General features: G+C 37.1%; 1 long non-coding RNA gene and 1 other non-coding gene across 2 annotated transcripts; one reads left to right on the forward strand and one right to left on the reverse strand.

Moving 5' to 3' along the window:
• Positions 1 to 644: 644 nt before the first annotated feature.
• LOC141697736 (uncharacterized) lies at positions 645 to 2,404 on the reverse strand. The gene is made up of 2 exons (XR_012564838.1): positions 2,005 to 2,404; positions 645 to 1,305 (listed from the first exon to the last, which is right to left on the reverse strand). It is a non-coding gene; the product is annotated as an uncharacterized LOC141697736 (long non-coding RNA).
• Positions 2,405 to 17,942: 15,538 nt separating this feature from the next.
• LOC141699333 (small nucleolar RNA R71) lies at positions 17,943 to 18,049 on the forward strand. Its single transcript, XR_012565803.1, has one exon. It is a non-coding gene; the product is annotated as a small nucleolar RNA R71 (small nucleolar RNA).
• Positions 18,050 to 21,781: the final 3,732 nt, after the last annotated feature.

The raw sequence follows: 21,781 nt of genomic DNA on the forward strand, positions 1-21,781 counted from the left end.
AACAACCTTTCCGTTCTTGACCAAGTCTCACGGTTTGGTGGTTATTATTTGAACGTTAAGATAATTTTAAATATATTTAAAACTAAAGATAAGATAGATAAGAAAAGAGTTTGAAAACATGTATCTTTAGTTTTAATTCAGATACCAAAAGATAAGAAAGTTGTTTAGAATAAAACGTTTAAAAATAACAACTTCCTAGAAAATAGAAAATGGTTTTTGAATAAAGGATTTGAATATCAGATGAGCTCTAATAGATTAAACACGTTAAATATTTATTGGAGTCCTTACAGAAGCCATCCATATCTCTTCTCCTTTAAATCCGTAAAATATGGTTATCCGAATAAATTTCAAGCAGTAACTGACAGCAAGCTAATAGACCTGTCAAAAAAATGTTAGCTTGCTCATAAGTAAAGTCTATCATAATATTTGACTTTGACTTCTGCAAAAACAATGTTAATAACAGTCATAAATACATTATAATCAGCTTGCTAATAGTGTAATCATTAAAAGCATAAGGGGTATCAATCTCCCAATTTTTTATGATTCCACAATCTTTAGGAAAGTATATAATACTCCCCCTAAATCATATATCACATGTTCACAATTTATCTCTTAAATAATAAATAAAGCACACAATCAACGACTTAAGAACACAAACAATGTCTTAAGATAAAATAGATAATCAAACATCAAAGTCAAGTCATACAAGCATACCAATAAATAACCGGCCTAAAAGTGAACTTAATCACTAAGTTCAAAAACAACCAGCAAAACAATGAGTCTAGAAACCAGCAAATAAAAGTACTTAAAATAAAACCCACTTTCCTAAATTACTCCCCCTTAATCATTAAAAAGAGAAATAATTCAGTCATCAACATGGGTATCTTCAGTAATCAACATGGGTATCTCCCTTGTTCTCTGCATTAACATCCTTGAGAACATCATCAACGTCATCTGAAGCTTTGAAAGTCCCTTCCAAGTCCCTAGTTGCAGCAGTTTTAGCAAATAGACCTTTCAATCCATAATCCTTGACAAGCTTCTTACCAGCAGCAATACAAAGGTCCTGGAGATTAACTGATCCAGGGGTAGAAGATGTGGGAAAAGGTCCAGATTTTGTTGTTGTAGCAGAAGTATGCAGTCCTAAAACCAAGTCCTTCCAGAACTTGTTTTCTTCAGCCACCTCATCCATCTTCTTGATCAATTGATTATAATTTGTTCTCATTTCAAGCATAAATTCATTCAACTGAAACTCTAATAGTCCAGGAAGAGAAGAACTGGAACCACCAGTAATTGGAGTAGACACAACTGCAAGGTTTTCAATTTGAACAAAAACTTCATTTTCAACCTTTAAATTTGATTGGCTAAGACATTTTTAATCTAAAAAATATTTAGACACCACAGAATCAGTCTCACCTAATTCAATCCCATATCATTCAAAAACTTTGAATAATAGCAGACCATAAGGTAACCCAGTTACTGACTTTCCATTAAACACTTCCATCATATTTTTCAAAATTAGATCACTTAAGTTAAAGGGTCTACCAACTAACAACATAGACACTACCAAAACATCTCGAGCATAAAATATGATTAAGTACCCAACTTAGGAAAAATGTTCTCAATACAAATCTTAAATAACAAGTGTGTCGTAGGCAACACTTGACCACTAGTAGGAAGAACAAACTCAACCAACTCAGATTTTTTAGCTATACCTTTCAATTGATCAACAACAGAGAAACTTTCCAAATCCCTAGGCCCTCTTTTATTATAAATAGAAACCTTTGATGAATTAAAAATACCCAAAATGTCATTTAACACATTAACAGTGAGAGTAATCTTAACACCGGAAATAAAAGAAGCATATCCATTGTCCCTATCAACATGCAAATTTTTGTAAAATTCTCTAACCAATTCAGGATAACATATTCTTGGCAACTCAGAATAAAGAACCAAACCCTAAATCTGAAAATATCTTAATAGCACCACAAGATTGAAAAGCCTTACCAGAAATTGGTTTTCCAAAAATCACCTTGCGAGTCGATAATAACTTCTGCTTGTATCACTTGCTAAACTCCGGCCGAATCACAGAACCCACCTTGCGCCGCTTTGTATCATAACCTTGAATGGATCGATCTGCCTCAGAATGTTGATCATCGCTACTTACAACATCGACTAAATCATCTGTTATTTCCCCCATCCATTAGCTTTCTCTAGCACTTTGAACTCATGGGAGTCTCATCTTCACTCCATCGACCACAAGCTTGACCCCTATCATTTTCTTTTTGCGTCTTCCTCATGATAAAACGAAGTCCAATTGAAGCAATGGCTAAAAGTGTTTATTTGCTAAAAAAGGTTGATAAAACCATAGATCTAAAATTTGGCCGCGTATATAGGGAACTAAAGAGTCCTGAGCTGATTGACTCTTTTATCCCTCTTTTAATAAATATCAAAGGAATATTTTTAGGAAAATAAAAGTAACCCAACCCTCTAATAAAATTTATATTAAAAAAACAAATATCAAATTTAACCCTAAATCTCTCAGCATATAAGAGCACATAGCAATTTAAAATTCAAATAAGATATGAATTTATTTAACAAATCTTGAAACTATGCACAACACATAAAACAAGAAATTGAACACTTAAAACACATAACGGTTAGATCATAGAGCATACAAATTTAAAATTAAAAACATATTTTTTATCGCATGCAAACTGAACAGCTAAAATTAATAGCTTAAGAGTGAGCTGATAGTACTCGATATCAACTTATAAGCTTGTGTTAGTCGCTACACACGCGCTAATAATACACGCAAGTATACGCGTTCGCAATTAATATATAATCTTTTCTAGTTCGTTCCCACAAAGAATGGCTTTGGTTAACTAATTAATTTACACACTTAAGCAACAATGTATGGTTATTATTCAATGCTAAGACGATAACAAATTGAGGTTGTTTATAACTAAGAATTAAGCTAATAATTATAACTAAAAGAATAAGATTGACTGATTTAATATATATGACAAATATGAGATTCTAACTTCATTAAATACTTCATTTAATAGCCTTATTGTTCTTAACCTTAGCATGCAATGGTGATGACACTAATCAGATAACACGAAACTGATAAACGCCAACTTTCGTTGCACGAGTACAATACTACCAGACATCCACAATAGAGATAGAAGCTGAATAGACACCAATTGTATTGAGACCCTATATGTCTATAGAATTTGACAACATAACGATTTAAGCACAAGTTATCTATCTTGATTACATAGGGCAAGTAAGATGGTTAAAATTACCTACGAATCATGCATAACAAATACATGAACCTATGCTAGCATGGCAAGTTCTAAATCCTTAAATTCACTTTCGCTTCATTAAGAATTAACACACTATCTTATAAGTTCACGACGCTCATAAGATGAATACGCGCACAACCAATACTAGATTATCATACAATCACCACATACTAAGGCATCGAAACAAATTAACTAAAGAAATACATAAATAAATCCGCTAGAACCCCACGATAACGATTAGCTCATAATCGGACTCATCATCAACGTGGGTTCCGATGAAAACATGGTATAATAAACGTAGTCTTTATAACGAATAAATAAAACCAAGTACTAAACAAGAGTAAGGTTCACAAATAAGAAAACTAGCATCGAAGTACAACTTAGAACAAAGATTCACAAGTAAAAACAAGATCTTCTTCGTCTTCGTTGAATCGTGCTAACACGGTCTTCTTACGGCTCTCCTTGATAAGTCTCTGGATTGATATCTTATTAAAAATGACCTAAAGTTATTTATATAGCATCCCTGATCAGGAGAGAAGTCAAGAAATCAGCCTTCTATTCAAAACAAGATTCTTGAAACCCGACCTGGCGCGGGCGCGCGCTTGATCAGCGCGGGCGCGCTGGGCTTCTGCCAAAACTTTGACTTCTTCTTTTTCTTGCAGATTTGAGCCGGTCTTCACGAGCTTTATTCCTTAGACACCAACCTAACACCATATTAGCATCAAATCAATGCTAAATCACCTGATTCTCAGATTAATGTTTGAAATGCAAAAACACTAGAAAATACATTAAAACACCAATAACTTGAGTACAAATACACCAATTCAAAACTTAATAGAGCATTATAAAGTGTCATAAATGCCACTCAACATACCCCCAAACTTGAATTGATGCTTGTCCTCAAGCATAAACAGACTCAAAGAACAAGAAATAAAAATGCATGAATGCAACTAAATGAATGCAACGATCCTCATAGAATAACTAAACCAATCAACAAGCAACACCTCGGCAAATGCAGTTCTTCGCATAAAGATCAATCAAATCTGACAAATCAACCTACAAACCAGAGATGTGCGTGTGTAACTACTTACAGATATACTATCGCAACTAGATCAACAATCATGACTCACTACTTATCAAAATAATCGCAAGTTTATAAATAGAATAAAAGCCAGACTCAAAATAATTTATAACACTTCAATTCTTATATCGGAGTTTAACATGGATTCATGCTTTTATTCACAACAAAACAACCCAAGTATGCTTATTTGATCGTGCAATGAGTTAGGTCCACAAAAAAACTTATACAATGGTACCCATATAGCGAACATTATATTAGCGGATCCCAGACTATAAAAGCCTTAGGTCACTAGGCACAAAGTCCCCTAAGAACTTAATAACTCGAGTACTAAAGAGCCCACTCGTGATCAATTATACATAACACTTATTCCTTTTTTTCTTTTTTTCTTTTACTTTTTTTCAAATTTCTGAACGAGTGCGTTTCGCTCCATCTCGCTCAACCCTAGACTACTCATATAAATATAAGCTGGCTACTAGCCATTTGACACCTAGCCACAACAACTAGAAATGAAATTTAATTTTCTCCAATTTTTAAATATCCATGTATTTTATTATTAAGAGAATATCTAAAATTCTAAATATAAACAAGCGATTAAACCTCGACAAACAAACCATGATCATGATCTAGCACTCTAACAACCTATAAGACTTAGTGAAATACAATTGTCTCTAGCAAGCAAAATAATTCGATAAGACTTAACATCACTAAATACGACATCACTACACTAGCATCAATATCTCCAATTAATCGGAAAAATCATCTAAGGGATCATGCTATAATACAAATGCATGAAACTAAATGCACAAAATATCATAAAACTACCAAAAAAAAAAACTACATGGCTATGTACTAAACTATCATGAATATGCAACTAAATGTGACTCACACAAAACATATTCCTTCAACTACTACCCCCAAACTTAAAATATTCACTGTCCTCAGTGAAGGTAATAGTAAGGAATTCAGGCATACCTATTGCGAATCAGAATCCTCACCCTCAATGGGTGGAGTGTCAGGCGTGTCTGGAGGCGGATACACGGAGTCCTCACAAAATACTGGCCACTGGATGTCAACACCGGTGGCTCTGAAAGTTGTCCCAAGTGCCTGGGTGAGATCATGTGCAAACCGACTATGGATGTCGTGCATCGCATCCATCCTCCTCGCTAGACGCCTATACTACGTCGAACTCAAACGAGCTCCAACCTCTGCTCCTGCTGCCTCCTACTACCGCTGCGATGAACCAGCCTCCTCTCCTAACTGAGCTCTCCAAGTTGCTCTACGGGCCTACTGAGAACCTCCCGCAGTAGCCTGATCCATGGGTACACCACCTGGCAGATGATCATATGAATACCCAAGCCTCTTAGGATCGGGCTTCCCTCCATACCACTCATGCATACTCAACAGCGTAGAACTGTCGATAGGAGCATTGAGAAGCTGCAGCTGCTCATGTGCGGGCCAATGAACACCAATAGCCACGCACAACTTCGTCACAACGGACATATATGGTATAGCACCCGTGGTACCTCCTCTCAAGAATCTCGAAATCCCATGATAAATCACCATCCCCAAATCAATGTAATCGCCCTGAAGAATACCCCTACTACGCCATAGATGGCCTAACTGAACATTTGAGGGGGGTGTTACCTTAGATTATGTTTCTATAGATGTGAAATTTTCACCCTATCACAACACGTACACTATGCGGGTTACTAAAGTTATAGTACTGTGTTGTCATAGGATAAATAATTCATGAATTTGTCTTTGGAAAGTAAGATTATATCTAATAATTGATTTATAAATAATAAAAGATTTTATTTTAATATTAAATTATTAAATTTTACTTAATTAATTTTAATTGAAATTACTAAATTAATTATTTATAGAAAATGGCATCTTGTAATAGTTTTAAATTTTTATAAATAAATTAAATTAGATAATTTATTTTAATAATTAAAATATATAAAATTTAAAATATTATAATATTTTTAAAATAAGAAAGGTAAATTAATTGACAAGTTGAACCGGTTTGGGGTGGATTATCGGTTAAAGATACAATTGGCTTATGCTGGCTACAGAAATAAATGAATCGGGAGGAGGTTAAAAATTAACAAAGCGGGAATTAGAAATTTGACAAAAAAAAAAGAGGGAAATATCTTTCTCACCTCATCTGATACAGAGCGGCGGAAAAGTAGGGTTGAAGAAGAAACTCTAATTATATTCATCTCAACCCTCTCAACATATTCATCTCTCCCTCTCTCCAATTGGACTTCTATCTGGTTTTCCAACCCCAATTTGTTGTGTTCCGTGGTGAATTATTGTTACGATTAGATTTTATGAATTAGGGCACAGAAAACACAGGTTCGGATCGTCAATCGAGTTGGGATTCGAGGATGATGTCAAATAATGGATCTGGGTTAGGGTTTAATGTGGATTCGGGTTCTTCTGTAGCTGCACCTATTGCCTCCTCTAATATTGGTTTTCAGGTACTATTTTCTTTTTATCTATTTATGTATTTATTTATTTAATATTTTTATATGATTGTGATTGTGGTGTTGATTTTTTTGTTTATATTTTTGAATTTGTTTGTTTCTGCAGTTATTGAAAAAACATGGGTGTAAAGAAGGAACTGGATTTGGTGTTTCGGAACAGGTATTATATACATACATTGTTTCTATATAGCTTATGTGTATTGTGTATTTTTCGTGTTTTCGGATCGTAAACTAAATATGGATTATGAATTCCGAGTATAAAATATGGAGATATTGTGAGTGCTAAGGAACTGTTTGATGAAATGACGGAGAGAAATGTAATTTCGTGAAGTGTGATGATTGATATTTTTTTGTTAAATGAGACCTTCATTATAAAAAGAATGAGTCCGGTTCAGCAAATTACATATTAATATGTATTTCGCCTTTTACATTTGTAATATTAAGTTAGCGTTAGAAATGTGTTTTACTTTGATTGCTGTAATATGTTCTTTTCTGTTGGTTTTTCTTATCATAAGAAGAGGAAGATGAGCACGGAGATGCATTGTGCTGAGCATGCGGAGAAAACTATGGTCAAGATGAGTTCTGGATCTGTTGTGACATCTGTGAGAAGTGGTTTCACGGAAAGTGTGTAAAGATTACCCCAGCAAGGGCTGAGCATATCAAGCAGTACAAATGCCCTTCTTGCAGCAACAAGAGGGCACGCCCGTAATGGGTATGTGGACCTTGTTGGATCTGGTAATTGGCTAATTTGTGGGTTATCACTGGAGATCGAACATGCGTTTCATAATTACTCTTAGATATCATTATAGGTCTGTTTTCAAGTTTTAAAGTTTGATTAGTTGTTTAGGTTGCAATTAGATGTTTTTTCTTTCGGTTTTGAATTAGGTTATTAATATTACTGTCTCAGTTAAGAGTACATGGTGCAAAAAAACTTTTATGATATCAACGGATTCTCTGTGATGGCCACACACAAAACAGAATCTACTCAGCCATTCATACTTTCAATCCAGTTCCATTGTCCACCTTCTCTTTTAAGATTCATTTTCCTTTTCATAGGCCAGAAGATCTTAATTATTTTTTAATCTATTGGATAACTAGTAATAGATTAATGGTATTTGAATCATGCATTTCATCCACAAGTTTTGCTTAGTGTAACATCTAAAATAGATAGACAATATTCGATTTCTCTCCTGGTTTTATATGGACAGTTTCACATGGACAGTCTTTGGCAATTAGTGTATGCTGGTTATTCGATTTCAGAATGTCGATTAACACTGTTCTGTATTACAGGAAGCAGAAGTGTAATACACCGCGTCCAACTTCTCAATGCTTATACTGGAATACCGAGTTTAGAATGGTAACTTTGTTCATAAATCTTGATTTAAATTCTTATTATGTATTGTTGATCAATTTGCTTTGACGAGCATTGGCCCTATGATTACAGAGAAACTTACCGAGCATTGGCCCTATGATTACAGAGAAACTAGCCGAGGAGCATTGACAGTAACATTTGCTTTCCTTTCCTGTAAGATTCCAACAAAACATTATGAGGAGATCCAGTAACATTTTTCTTTATGTCAGCACAAACTACTTATCATTCGCTTCTTGGATATCGCATACTGCTATAAGTTTGTTGTTTAAAATTTTGAAGATAAAGCCGCCAGCATCTAAGAAAGTTGATACATGTATAAAGCTAGCAAATTGCTGACTGATTCCATAGATATATGCATTAATCTGTACATGTTTTGCTAGCATCCTTTCAGTAGCTGTGTTCAATTGTTAGGAAAGACTTGCTTCGAAGGATCAAAAGATCAGCGAGAACTTCTATGTCAGAGGTGATGGCACTGTAAGTTGTAATTTGCATGCACAGTTCTAGCGCTAGTGTGAAAAGCTCTTCTAAGCCACCTTTTTTTGCTTTCTGAGCCCATTTTCATTGAACTGTATGTATGATCCCAGCGCGCATTCTACTTTTCTGAAGAGTTCTTGGGAAGTTTGGTCAAGGAAAATGGATTCGATACCAAAGAGCACAGTTTATGCTGCAAGCAAGTGGAAAATCGTTCACGAGAACTAGTAATGAATCGGTTAGTCAGCATATGATCCTATTTTAGATTGTAATTGCGTTGGTTTTATTAATATAGGTTACTTGTGTAGTCAGTAGCAAAACAGAACTAGGCTTCCTGCTTATGTGCTGCATTTCTAAATAGTAATAGTAAATATGTAGTCTATTAAATTGCATGAGTTTTATTACTTCTTAACTTTAACTTATGTAGGAGGCTTGGAAAGTATTTTTCTATTACTTTTACTAGGCATTCGTCCTATGAGTTGTTGGGTCAGATAATCATTTTAACCTGTCTCTTAGTCTCTGCCTTGTGGCCATTTATGTCTTTCTTTTGAAAAAAATGCTAAGATTGCTATTGCTTATATCATCAGAATTTGGATTTTGTTGTAAAATAAAACTTAGCCTCCATGCTCGACTTCATTTAAAGCTGTTTTTTGTTGCTAGACTTCAACTCCAGTTCAGTCCTTGGCATGGATAATAACCATCTTTGGTTCTAAAATTGCAATGGACTTATTAGTTCTAGATCTACTTTCACATTCTAATTAAGTCAAGATACCAGTGTTAACACTTCATAAGACTTGCTGTTAGCGGATCTAATAGTCTTACTTGTCTAGTTGTAGCATTTGCATAAAGTGGAAGCATTGACGGGGACCAATAGACTCAACACCGGAAACTCCTCACCCCAGCTTTCCATCTTCAAAAGTTGAAGGTTCTTGACTATTTTACTTGTCGTAATTCTGTTTGTAGATTTATTGATTAGGCCCATACTATACAATTCCGTAGAATGAGTCAACTACCTTGTAATGTATAAAAGTAGCAACTGATATGTTAAGTTTGGTGTTTGGGTTGCAGCTTATGCTACCGGTAATGTATATTAGTTGCACAGAGATGGTTAAAAAATGGGAGAAAATGGTGGAGAAAAATAGGTGGTGTGAATTCGACGTTGTACCTTATCTTCAAACCTTAACAAGTGATGTGATTTCACGTACAACATTTGGAAGTAGCTATAAGGAGGGAGCAGGGTATTTGAGATCCAAAGCCAACAAATTGAGCTTGTAATGAAGTCTCTGCAATCAGTCTACATTCCTGGATGGAGGTACTACTCGATTTTGTTGTAACATAACTAAGTTTTTTTTCTTCCATTCTTTTCTACATCTGCCTAATTACTATATATATAGATTTCTACCAATTAACCAAGAATAACAGGAGGATGAAGGAGCTATATGATAAAATACAGTCGTCCTTAGAGGGCATCATCGACAAAAAGACCAAGGCAATGCAGGCAGGAGAAAGTAGCAGTGATGACTTGCTGATATTATTGGAATCCATTTCAAATGAGCAACTTCAAAATGGACCAAGAAACGTCTCCCATTATATCCATCCAGGCTGCTGTTAACCACCGGAATTCTTAAGCAACGCCTCCCATTCTCTTTTACTTTCTCGGAAAATTTACGTGTAATATGTTTTACTTTGCAGGTTCATCAGAGGAAAATGTTATAGGAAGACCGGGATTGATGCTTTTGGAATTGTAAGGTGAATGGCCCGGTATTGGTCGAAGATACATGCTTGTGTTTCAATTCTCTTAAAGGCCTTCCAGGTACTCTTATCATATTTCTTTTTACATTTATGGGTTCTATGAATTGGTTTTTGTATCACCCTGAGAACTAATCTAAAGGTTTAATGATTCATAGCAATTAGATATATAATTTTGAAACAAGCCTTGCTTAGTAATTGATACTGGCAGATTTATAGCAATTAGATATATAATTTTGAACTAATCCTTGGCAGATTGATACTGATTCAGGCCCTTTAATACCAGAAGCTTCAGGTTTACTTCAATATCGTCCTAACAAAGATGGTGGTGGAAGGAGCAGTTTGGACGATTAGGAGCTCAACTTAGAACAGGATAAGAGAAAGTTCTCTTGATGGTGTAGTAGCACAGGGGAAAGCAGAAAGTAAGTTGAGTATATTTGTGTATATTCCATTATACATGTGTACTAAGTATGTGTTGTGAATTGTGAAAATTCTCAGCCTCGGTGAAGTAAAAGTTTGTGTAGCTGCCAATGCATGCGTAGTAATATCATAATTTGTTCTCTTTCGTAGTTACCAACATGTAATAATATTTGTGTCCGCTGCATCATAACTGCTATTTCTTTTGTGTAAATATGTTTTTTGTTTATGGCTGCAACAGAGATTTACCAGAGGGATATAAGTATCCTATACTTCTGTCCTTTTTGTTGGTCGTTTCAAATTGTTTATATAAGTATCCTATACTTCTGTCTTACAATTATGTTCATTAAGGAATTTCTTTTCCATTTCAGCTATCGATCTTGTTGATGAAGATGCTGCAAAACTCAAAATGGAGATCACCTCTAAGCCTACTGAGTTGGATGAAATAGAGTTGGATGAAATAGACAGGGCCATACTGAAGATGGAAATGGAGCTGCTGGTACTCCTTTGATCGCAGGGCCTAGCACTTAGTTGTGTTTGTTGCGTTTCAACTAGTTAAGTAATATTGCGGTTGGTTACAAAAAGACCATGATTTATAGTAGATTACGTTATTGGAAGACTTGTATGCTTAAGTAATATTGCTAGGAAGACTTGTATGCTTAAGTAATATTGCTTTAACTGGTTGTATGGATGAAAATGCCTTTTGAGGCTTAAGTAATGTTGCTTGGTATTTATTTTGGAAATGCAATATTCAGGGGGTATATTATCAATTTTTTTCTGATGGTGTTGCAATAGGCTCAAACTATGTTGCATTAGGTACTACTTTTGTAACATAAAAGATGTTGCTATAGGTGTGTTGTCATAGGTAAACACCGGGTTCCCAGACCCTATACATTTTTGAAAGAAATTCTAAGATCTATTGAAACACACTTAATATGTTACTATAGCGACCAAGGTATGTTGCTAATGATATCTATTATAACATGATATGCTGTGTTGTAATAGAATAGCTGCTGTGTTGCTATAGATACCTATACTAACTAGTTACAGGTCAACATAACTCTGATGTTGTCTTGGCCCTTTTTGGGCCTTTAGCAACATTTTTTCGGGTCTATAGCAACACAGTTTGGGTGTTGCTTAAAAAAATCTATGACGTAGTGCCCATAGCAGACGAGCACGCTCCACGGTAATCTCATGCACATGCGAAGATGGCATGATGTTAGCACAAATAAACGAGTTCCAAACCCGTGCAAACCTATTCATGCATGACGCAGGGAACGTGGAGTAATCAGTAGTGGCCCTCTTGAACTTCTAGTGAGTCTCAGGCACACATAGAGTCGCAACGATCAGATCCAAGTTGAAGTCCTCGGGAGTCTTATCATTCCAAGTGTCCTGACCGGGCTTCCTCGCGGGCTGCTCAATCACCCTCCTTATCGCATCAACACTGTACTCTACAGTCATCCCCCTAACCACCGTGAAACCATTCTTCTCCGCCTTCGCATTAGCATAGAACTCCCGCACAACATTCAAGGGCACAACAGTGGGAGCCTCACAAAAAGGAACCCAACCCATCTCAAGAATCATCTCCAACAGCTTACCATCCTTCCCTGATGGCAGAAAACCTCGCTCCTTAGCAATAGGCTTCGAGAGAAGCCTCGTGTACTCCTTTTCCGCCTCAGGAGTGGAAAACCTTGGCCTCATACCACCCGCAGATGAAGAATCGGTGGTGCTGCTGCCTACTTGCGTTCTTTGTCTCTTCGGTGCCATTGTGATTAAATAAGAGAAAATAAAAGCTAAGTGTTTGAGAATTTATGAAGCGGTGGAGAAGTTGTGTATAAGTGTGTGTATTTATAGGTGGAGAGGTGAGAATTAGATATGGAATAGAAGTGGGAATTGATTATGGGAATCATGGGAATAATAATTTTGATTGGGAGAGGGATTATAGATGTGGTAAGAGTAAAAATTGGGTGGGAATTGTTTGGAGTAAAAGTCCCGATTTTTCTCTTTATTCTGCTGTTAATTTTTTTTTCTTCGAACAAGGACCTGGCGCGGGTGCGCGCTTGGACAGCGCGGGCGCGCTCACTCTCTGGAAAACCGGCGCGGCCGTGCGCTAGATTAGCGCGGGCGCGCTTGGTTACTGGAAAACAGCGCGGCCGCGCGCTTGATCTGTGCGGGCGTGCTCAGCTACTGAAGTTGGCCCTGATTTTTTTTTTATTTCTGATTTTTTTTGTGTTTTTCTCCTTTCTTCTTGCTTCGTCTACCTACTAATGTACAACAAACTGGGTTTGCCTCCCAAGAAGCGCTTCTTTTATGTCGCTAGCTCGACGTAGAACCTCAACCTCAAATGGACAATAGAACGGCACTAACAACCTCGCGGTTTGCCGTGTCACCATAGTAATGCTTCAACCTCTGACCATTTACCTTGAATGCTTGGCCCGGATCATTCTCAAAAATTTCCACCGCTCCATGTGAGAATACATTTTTGATTATGAAGGGCCTTGACCACCTTGACTTCAACTTTCCAGGAAAAAGGCGGAGACGAGAGTTGAACAAAAGAACTTGTTGCCTTGGCACAAATGATTTGAGCACTAGACCCCGATCATGCCACCTCTTGAATTTCTCCTTGTACATTTTGTTGTTCTCATAAGCTTGAAGTCGAAACTCGTCGAGTTCATTCAATTGAAGCATCCTCTTCTTTCCAGCCGCATCCAAGTCAAGATTCAATTTCTTCAAAGCCCAATATGCCTTATGCTCGAGCTCCACAGGCAAATGACACCCCTTACCATAAACCAACTGAAACGGCGACATTCCCAATGGAGTCTTAAATGCTGTTCTATACGCCCAAACAGCTTCATCAAGCTTTAAATTCCAATCTTTCCTCGATGGACACACAACTTTTTCTAAAATGCGCTTGATCTCTCTGTTAGACACCTCATCTTGACCATTTTTCAGAGGATGATAAGCCATGGCAATGCGATGATTCACATTATACCTTTGAATCATCGCAGTGAACTTGCGATTGCAAAATACGACCCCTCATCACTGATTATGACTCTTGGAGTTCCAAACCTTGTGAATATCTGCTTGTGAAGAAAATTAAGCACCACTTTCGCATCGTTCGTTGGCAATGCCTTAACTTCAACCCATTTCGACACATAATCGACCGCCAGCAAGATATACTGATTGTTTCAAGATGATACAAATGACCCATGAAGTCAATTTCCCAAACATCAAAGACCTTAACCTCTAGAAGCACATTAAGAGGCATCTCATCCCTTTTAGACATATTACCCACACGTTGACATGGATCACATTTCAAAACGAACTGGTGAGCATCTTTAAACAAGGTCGGCCAAAAGAAACCTGCTTGAAGAATACGAGCTGCTGTCTTTTCTCCATCATAATGTCCTCCATAAGCCGTTGAGTGGAAATCTCACAACCCCCCCGGTTTCGGTGTAAGGAATACATCTCCTGATGATTTGGTCAGCTCCTTGTCGAAAAAGAAACGGCTCATCCCACATATACCACTTTACTTCATGTAGAAACTTCTTCCTTTGAGCATAAGATAAGTCGGGAGGCATGATATTACTCACAAGGTAGTTCATAATGTCTGCGAACCACGGTTCTTCTTCTTGCACTCCAAACAACCGCTCATCGGGAAAAGACTCATTTATCAATGTCTTATCCAATGAAGTAGCATTAGGTTTCTCTAAACGGGAGAGATGATCAGCGACTTGATTTTCAGTTCCCTTTCTGTCCTTGATCTCTAGTTCAAATTCTTGAAGCAAAAGAACCCATATAATCAATCTAGGCTTCGAGTCCTTCTTTGAGACGAGATAACGAATTGCAGCGTGATCAGTAAAAACTGTCACCTTAGTCCCAAGTAGATAAGATCGAAATTTCTCAAAACCATAGACAATAGCCAAAAGTTCTTTCTCCGTAGTAGTATAATTCAGTTGAGCACCATTTAGGGTCTTGCTAGCATAGTAGACCACATGAAATATGTTGTTCTTCCTCTGCCCAAGAACTGCTCCAACTGCATCGCACATCATCTCAAAAGGTTCATTCCAATCAGGTGCAGTTATGACAGGTGCCGTAATTAAACTCTTCTTCAATGTTTCAAAAGCTGCAAGACACTCGTCATCAAACTTGAAAGGGACATCTTTCTCTAGCAAACTGCACAATAGCTTTGAAATCTTAGAGAAGTGTTTGATGAAACGCCTATAGAAATCCGCATGACCAATAAAACTGTGAATTCCCTTAACAGAAATAGGTGGAGGAAGATTCTCAATGACCCCCACCTTGGCTTTGTCCACCTCAAGACCGTTACTAGAAACCTCGTGCCCTAGAATAATTCCCTGACACACCATAAAGTGACATTTCTCCCAATTGAAAACCAGATTGATCTCAACACACCTCTTGAGAACTTGCCCAAGATTTTGCAAGCATTCATCAAAATAATCGCCAAATACAGAGAAGTCATCCATGAACACCTCCACATTCTGGCCAATCATATCAGAAAAGATGGCCATCATACATCTCTGAAATGTGGCTGGTGCACCACACAGACTAAAAGAAACTCGTCTGAAGGCGAAAGTACCAAATGGACAATAGAAGGTAGTCTTTTCCTGAATTTCTGGGGCGATACAAATATGATTGTAACCCGAATAACCGTCCAAAAGACAGTAGTACTCATGACCGGCTAATCTGTCAAGCATCTGATCAATGAAGGGCAAAGGTAAGTGATCCTTCCTAGTGGCCTTGTTCAGCTTCCTGTAGTCCATGTAAACCCTCCACCTCGTGACTATTCTTGTAGGAATAAGCTCATTCTTCTCATTTGCTATCATAGTAATTCCACCTTTCTTCGGCACACATTGAACCGAGCTTACCCATGAACTGTCAGAAATAGGATAGATGATCCCTGCATCTAACCACTTAAGAATTTCCTTCTTCACTACTTCCTTCATGATTGGATTAAGTCGTCTTTGCTGCTCGATCATAGGCTTGCTACCTTCCTCTAGCAGAATTTTATGTAGGGAGTAAGAAGGGCTGATTCCCTTGATATATCTGCTATAGTCCAGCCAATTGCCTATTTGAACTCTCTCAGAATCCTCAGAAGCTTTTCCTCGTCACTAACTGAAAGGTCAGATGCAATAATAACAGGCAAAGTAGATGCATCACCTAAAAACACATACCTCAGGCTCAAATGCTCAGGTAAAGGCTTAAGCTCAAGAGTGGGAGCTTCCTCAATAGATGGTTTGAGGCATTTAGGAGCTTTGTATATTTCCTCCATTCCAAGAGATTCAAAAGGCATATCAATCTTCCTCTTCCAGGGAGAAGCATTCAAATATTGTAATTATTCTTCACCTTCGTCATCTTCACTATCTGAATTTCCCAATAAGGCTTTTTTAAGGCATCAGACCATAACAATTGATCAAGTTCTGAAGTTACCACAGAATCGACCAAATCCATCTTTAAGCACTCCTCATTTTCTGTAGGAAATTTCATAACATTGAACATATTAAAAGTTACATCCTGATCCAGCACGCGCATTGTGAGCTCACCCTTCTACACATCTATCAAGGTTCGGCCAGTTGCCAAGAAAGGTCTTCCCAAGATTATGGAAATCTTCTTATCCTCCTCGAAATCAAGAATTATGAAATCAGCAGGGAAGATGAGTTTATCAACCTTGACCAAGACATCCTCCACAATACCTCGCGGATATGTAATAGAACGGTCGACCAACTGTAAGGTCATATAAGTTGGTTTTGGATCAGGTAAGTCCAACTGTTTGAAGATTGACAAAGGCATCAGATTGATGCTAGCTTCCAAGTCACATAAGCATCTGTCAAAAGACATTTTTCCAATAGTACATAGAATAGTGAAACTTCCTGGATCTTTAAGCTTCGGAGGCAACTTCTATTGTAGCACAACATTATATTCCTCCGTGAGAGCGACAATCTCTAAATCATCTAGCTTCACTTTCCGAGAGAGAATACCTTTCATAAAATTTGCATAACTAGACATCTTCTCAAGAGCCTCAGCGAAAGGTATGTTGATATGAAGTTTCTTTAACACCTCCAAAAACTTCTCAAATTGCTTGTCCAGCTTTTTCATCTGCAGCGTCTTAGGAAAAGGCGGTGGAGGATAGATCTGTTTCTCCCCTGTATAACCCTCAGGAGGAGTGTGCTCAACAGTAGTCTTCTTTGGTTCCACTTCTACTTCTTGCTTCTCTACTTCTTTCTCAGCCCCAGCTTCTTCAGTCAACACTTGAGTTTCTTCGGGATTCACAACCTTTCCAGACCTCAAAGTGATTGCCTTTACCTGCTCCTTAGCTTCCTTCTTTCCTGGCACTTCAGTGTCACTAGGTAGTGTACTAGGCTGACGATTTAGCAAGGCATTGGCAATTTTCCCAATTTGATTTTCCAAGGTCTTGATGGAAACAGCTTGAATTTTGCACATAAGCTGCTTCAACTCCTCTAATTCAGATTTTTCATTAGCTTGTTGCAGCTGGAGTTGTTGTCTTGGTGCATATTGCGGTTGCTGAAAACTAGGGGGTTGTACTGCTTAGCTGGATACTGCTGATTAGGCTGTTGAACCACATTCTGAGCGTTGCTCCAACTGAAATTAGGATGATTGCGATTGTTGGGATGATAAGTGGCTAGCACAGGTTGCTGCAAACGCTGAAAGTTGCTCACGAACTGAGCCGATTTACTAGAAATTGCGCATTAATCAGTCTCATGGGCACCAACACAAAGCTCACATACACTAGTGATTTGATTAACCCATGATTAGTCAAAGTGTCCACCTTCTTCGTCAAAGCCTTAAGTTGGGAAGCTATAGCAGTTGTTGCATCCAACTCCAGAATTCCTGCTACTTTTCCCTGAGTCAGTCTCTGGGAAGGATTCTGGTACTCATTAGCAGCCATCAGTTTAATAAGTTCATAAGCTTCATCGTAGCTCTTAGCCTACAAGGCTCCTCCCGATACTGCATCAAGCATGGGTCTAGAAGTAGCACCCAATCCATTATAAAAATAGTTAATAATCATCCAATCAGGCATGCCATGGTGTGGGCACTTCCTTAGTATCTCCTTATATCGATCCCAAGCCTCACACAGAGATTCTCCAGTTTACTGAGCAAACTGAGTAAGAGCATTCCTGATTGCAGCAGTCTTCTCCATAGGGAAGAATTTAGTGAGAAAATTTTGAGCAAGATCTTCCCAAGTGGTGAGAGACCCTGCTGGTAGAGAATGTAACCAGCACTTAGCTTTGTCCCTTAGAGAGAACGGGAAGAGTCGCAACTTGATAGCATCTTCAGTCACATCATTGAACTTGAAAGTGTCGCAGATCTCGATGAAATCCCCGATGTGCATGTTGGGGTCTTCAGTAGGAGAACCCCCAAACTGAACTGAGTTATGTATCATCTGAATCGTGCTTTACTTGATCTCAAAAGTGTTAGCCCTGATGGCTGGCCTGATGATAATTGACTGAATATCATTGATCTTAAGCTGAGAATAGTCCATCAAAGCCTTAGGATTTTCTGCTTGATCACCCATCTCTACTAAAGCTGGTTCCTCGACCTTCTCTTCTTCTTCTACCTTATTTTCTTCTTCAAAAACTTCCTTTCAAACTACCACAACTTCTTCCTCGGCTTTATCCAGTGTTCTCTTACGAGTACGCGAACGTGTATGCATACACCCTCGCTAGAGTACCTGAAATAAGCAAGGAAGCGAATAAGTAATAATGTCCGAGTCAATGAACTTTAACGACCACTGATGGAAAGCACATCAACTATAAATTAACACTGCAATCTCCGGCAGCGGCGCCAAAAACTTGTTAGTCGCTAAATACGCGCTAATAATACACGCAAGTATACATGTTCGCAAGTAATATATAATCTTTTCTAGTTCATTCCCACAGAGACTGGCTTTGGTTAACTAATTAATTTACGCACTTAAGCAATAATGTATGGTTATTATTCAATGCTAAGACGATAAAAAATTGAGGTTGTTTATAATTAAGAATTAACCTAATAATTATAACTAAGAGAATAAGATTGACCGACTTAATATATATGACAAACAAGGGATTCTAACTTCATTAAATACTTCATTTAATAGCCTTATTTTTCTTAACCTTAGCATGCAATGGTGATGACACTAATCAGATAACACGAAACTGATAAACGCCGCTAACTTTCGTTGAACGAGTACCATACTACAAGACATCCACAATAGAGATAGAAGCTGAATAGACACCAATTATATTGAAACCCTATCTGTCTATAGAATTTGACAACCTAACGGTTTAAGCACAAGTTATCTATCTTGATTACATAGGGCAAGTAAGATGGTTAAAATTACCTACGAATCATGCATAACAAATACATGAACCTATACTAGCATGGCAAGTTCTAAATCCTTAAATTCACCGTCGCTTCATTAAGAATTAACACCCTATCTTATAAGTCGATGCTCATAAGACGAATACGCACAACCAATACTAGGTTATCATACAATCACCACATACTAAAGCATCGAAACAAATTAACTAAAGAAATCCATAAATAAATCCGCTAGAACCCCACGATAACGATTAGGCCATAATCAGACTCATCATCAACGTGGGTTCCGATGAAAGCATGATATGTTAGATATATTTGAGATGTCATGTCTAATATGATTCATGTTTAGTTTTCAGATCTTAACAAACAGGACAAATCAGGACTTACTGAAATCAGGACTTACTGGAAGTCAGAACTTAATATCAGAACTTAAGGTCATATCAGAACTCAAGTGCGGGAAGACCTTCATATAAACAAGGAAGCTGATTTACAGTAGAAGATCGAGACTAAATAAAAGAAGATATGCATGGAAAGAGTTAGAAGACTGGAAGACTTGTAGAAGATATCTGATTGATATATTTTAGGAGACATAATTATATTCCATATCAATTAGAAGTTATCTTGTAACTGTGTACTATATAAACACATACCTAGGGTTTACACTATATGTGTTATCATTATCGAGAAGATTATACATTGTAACCTAGCAGCTCTTAGTGATATTTGTTCATCACTGAGAGAGAACAACCGTTCTTATTATAACAGAGTTTATTTAATATACTTGATCTTTGTTATATACTTGTGTTAAATCGATTTGATTGTATAAACACTGTATTCAACTCCCTTCTACAGTGTTGTGTGACCTAACAATTGGTATCAGAACTTTTCTGTTAACACACATACAGTAAAGATCCAAACTGAAAGAGATATGTCCTAAGTCCAATCATGAATGAGGATTTAGAAATAACTTTTATGTAATCTGTTTTGATTTCATTGATATTAATAAAAGACTGGTTTTGTTTTTATTACGGGCTCTATCTATTTAAGTGTATAATAAGATATACCATAGTTTAGAGTAAAGCTTTTTATGGATTATGATGAGATCATAATAGTGAGACCTAAAAGATGATAACTCTAAAATTGAATAGTTCCCGGTCATAGGATTACTAACTGGTAATTAATAATCCGCAAAGATTGGTACATACAATGCTTGCTCCCTTCAGGAGGATGTCTGTTCTAATAGGCATTTGTGTGGTGACACTATAGCTAGTATGTAGGTGCTTATTATAGAATAAGTTCACTGAACATGACTCGCACAGCTGAACAACTAATGGAGTTCACTCACGTGTCAGCAGTTGTTCACATAGTGATTGTAACGCCCCCAAATCCGGGGTCAAGGGATTTGGTCGTCACTATAAAACTTCAATCCAAATTAACCTGTTAAATCAATAAATAAATGCCAGCGGAAGATAATTATCATAAATGACCCCAAACTACTCCAAGATCTTTTAAGGTTACAGTTCTAGAAACAAGAAATCCAAGTTCCACAAATAAATTTTTCACTTTCTTTTAAATCTCTTTTCAATAAATTCCAACTCAAAACTAAACCCGCTAGTATAACTTCGAAATGAAGTATACTAGGCCCAAATAAAATACAAAACTATAATATAATATAATATAAACAACTTTACACAATAAAACTTACACTAGCCCGCAAACCCTTGATCAACCACCTTCCAAAAGCTTCTTCTTTGCTTCCTCGAATTACGTAGCTAAACAGCGCAAGCTAATCCTCACTGGAGGTTAAATTTAAAAACAGGCAAGTATGAGCGGAAGAAATGCTCAGCAAGATCATTATAGTAAATATAGGGTCGTTTGATATAAAACCGACATCTGCATAAGAGCAGAACATTTAAAAATCAAAATTGTTGATCCAGAAAATTTAGTTAAGGAATCCCAGAATTGATTCCTTCTCTGTATTCAAAATCCTTTTGATATTTTTGAGTGAAAATGCTTCAGCCATACTTTGAATCTTGACGACAATGAAACTCGTAAACCAGTATTTACGGAAATATCGTAAACCACAATAACAAGAACCAATGATTATGGATTTAATCATAAACTTTACTCCAAAACCGAACTCTTGAAATTAATACTTATTTTGCTGTCATATCAAATTAGATATTAATACGAACTTTGATGCTCACAACCTACCTGCGCTAAAATAGGGAAGTCAACATCAATCATCTGCATTAATACCACCTTTGATATTTAACAACTTAAATATCAACATCAATCAGAATTTGAATCAAAACTGCATTCCACCTTTATTCAAAACCAAAACAGTTGATAAATCATTCCTTATAAGATTATCAAAAGCAATATAATAATTTAGATTGGAATCCTCGAACGACGGTATGTTGCCGCCGGTGATCAGCCGCGGAGCAACACCGGTATGCCGAAGCATATCCAACTAAACAAAGGGGTACCCAAGGCACATATCGGCCTAGCAAGGTGTTATATCCTGTATAACACATAGCTCACGCTGGACCGC

The sequence above is a fragment of the Apium graveolens genome, chromosome 11, assembly GCF_009905375.1.
Source record: "Apium graveolens cultivar Ventura chromosome 11, ASM990537v1, whole genome shotgun sequence".
Classification (NCBI taxonomy): domain Eukaryota; kingdom Viridiplantae; phylum Streptophyta; class Magnoliopsida; order Apiales; family Apiaceae; genus Apium; species Apium graveolens.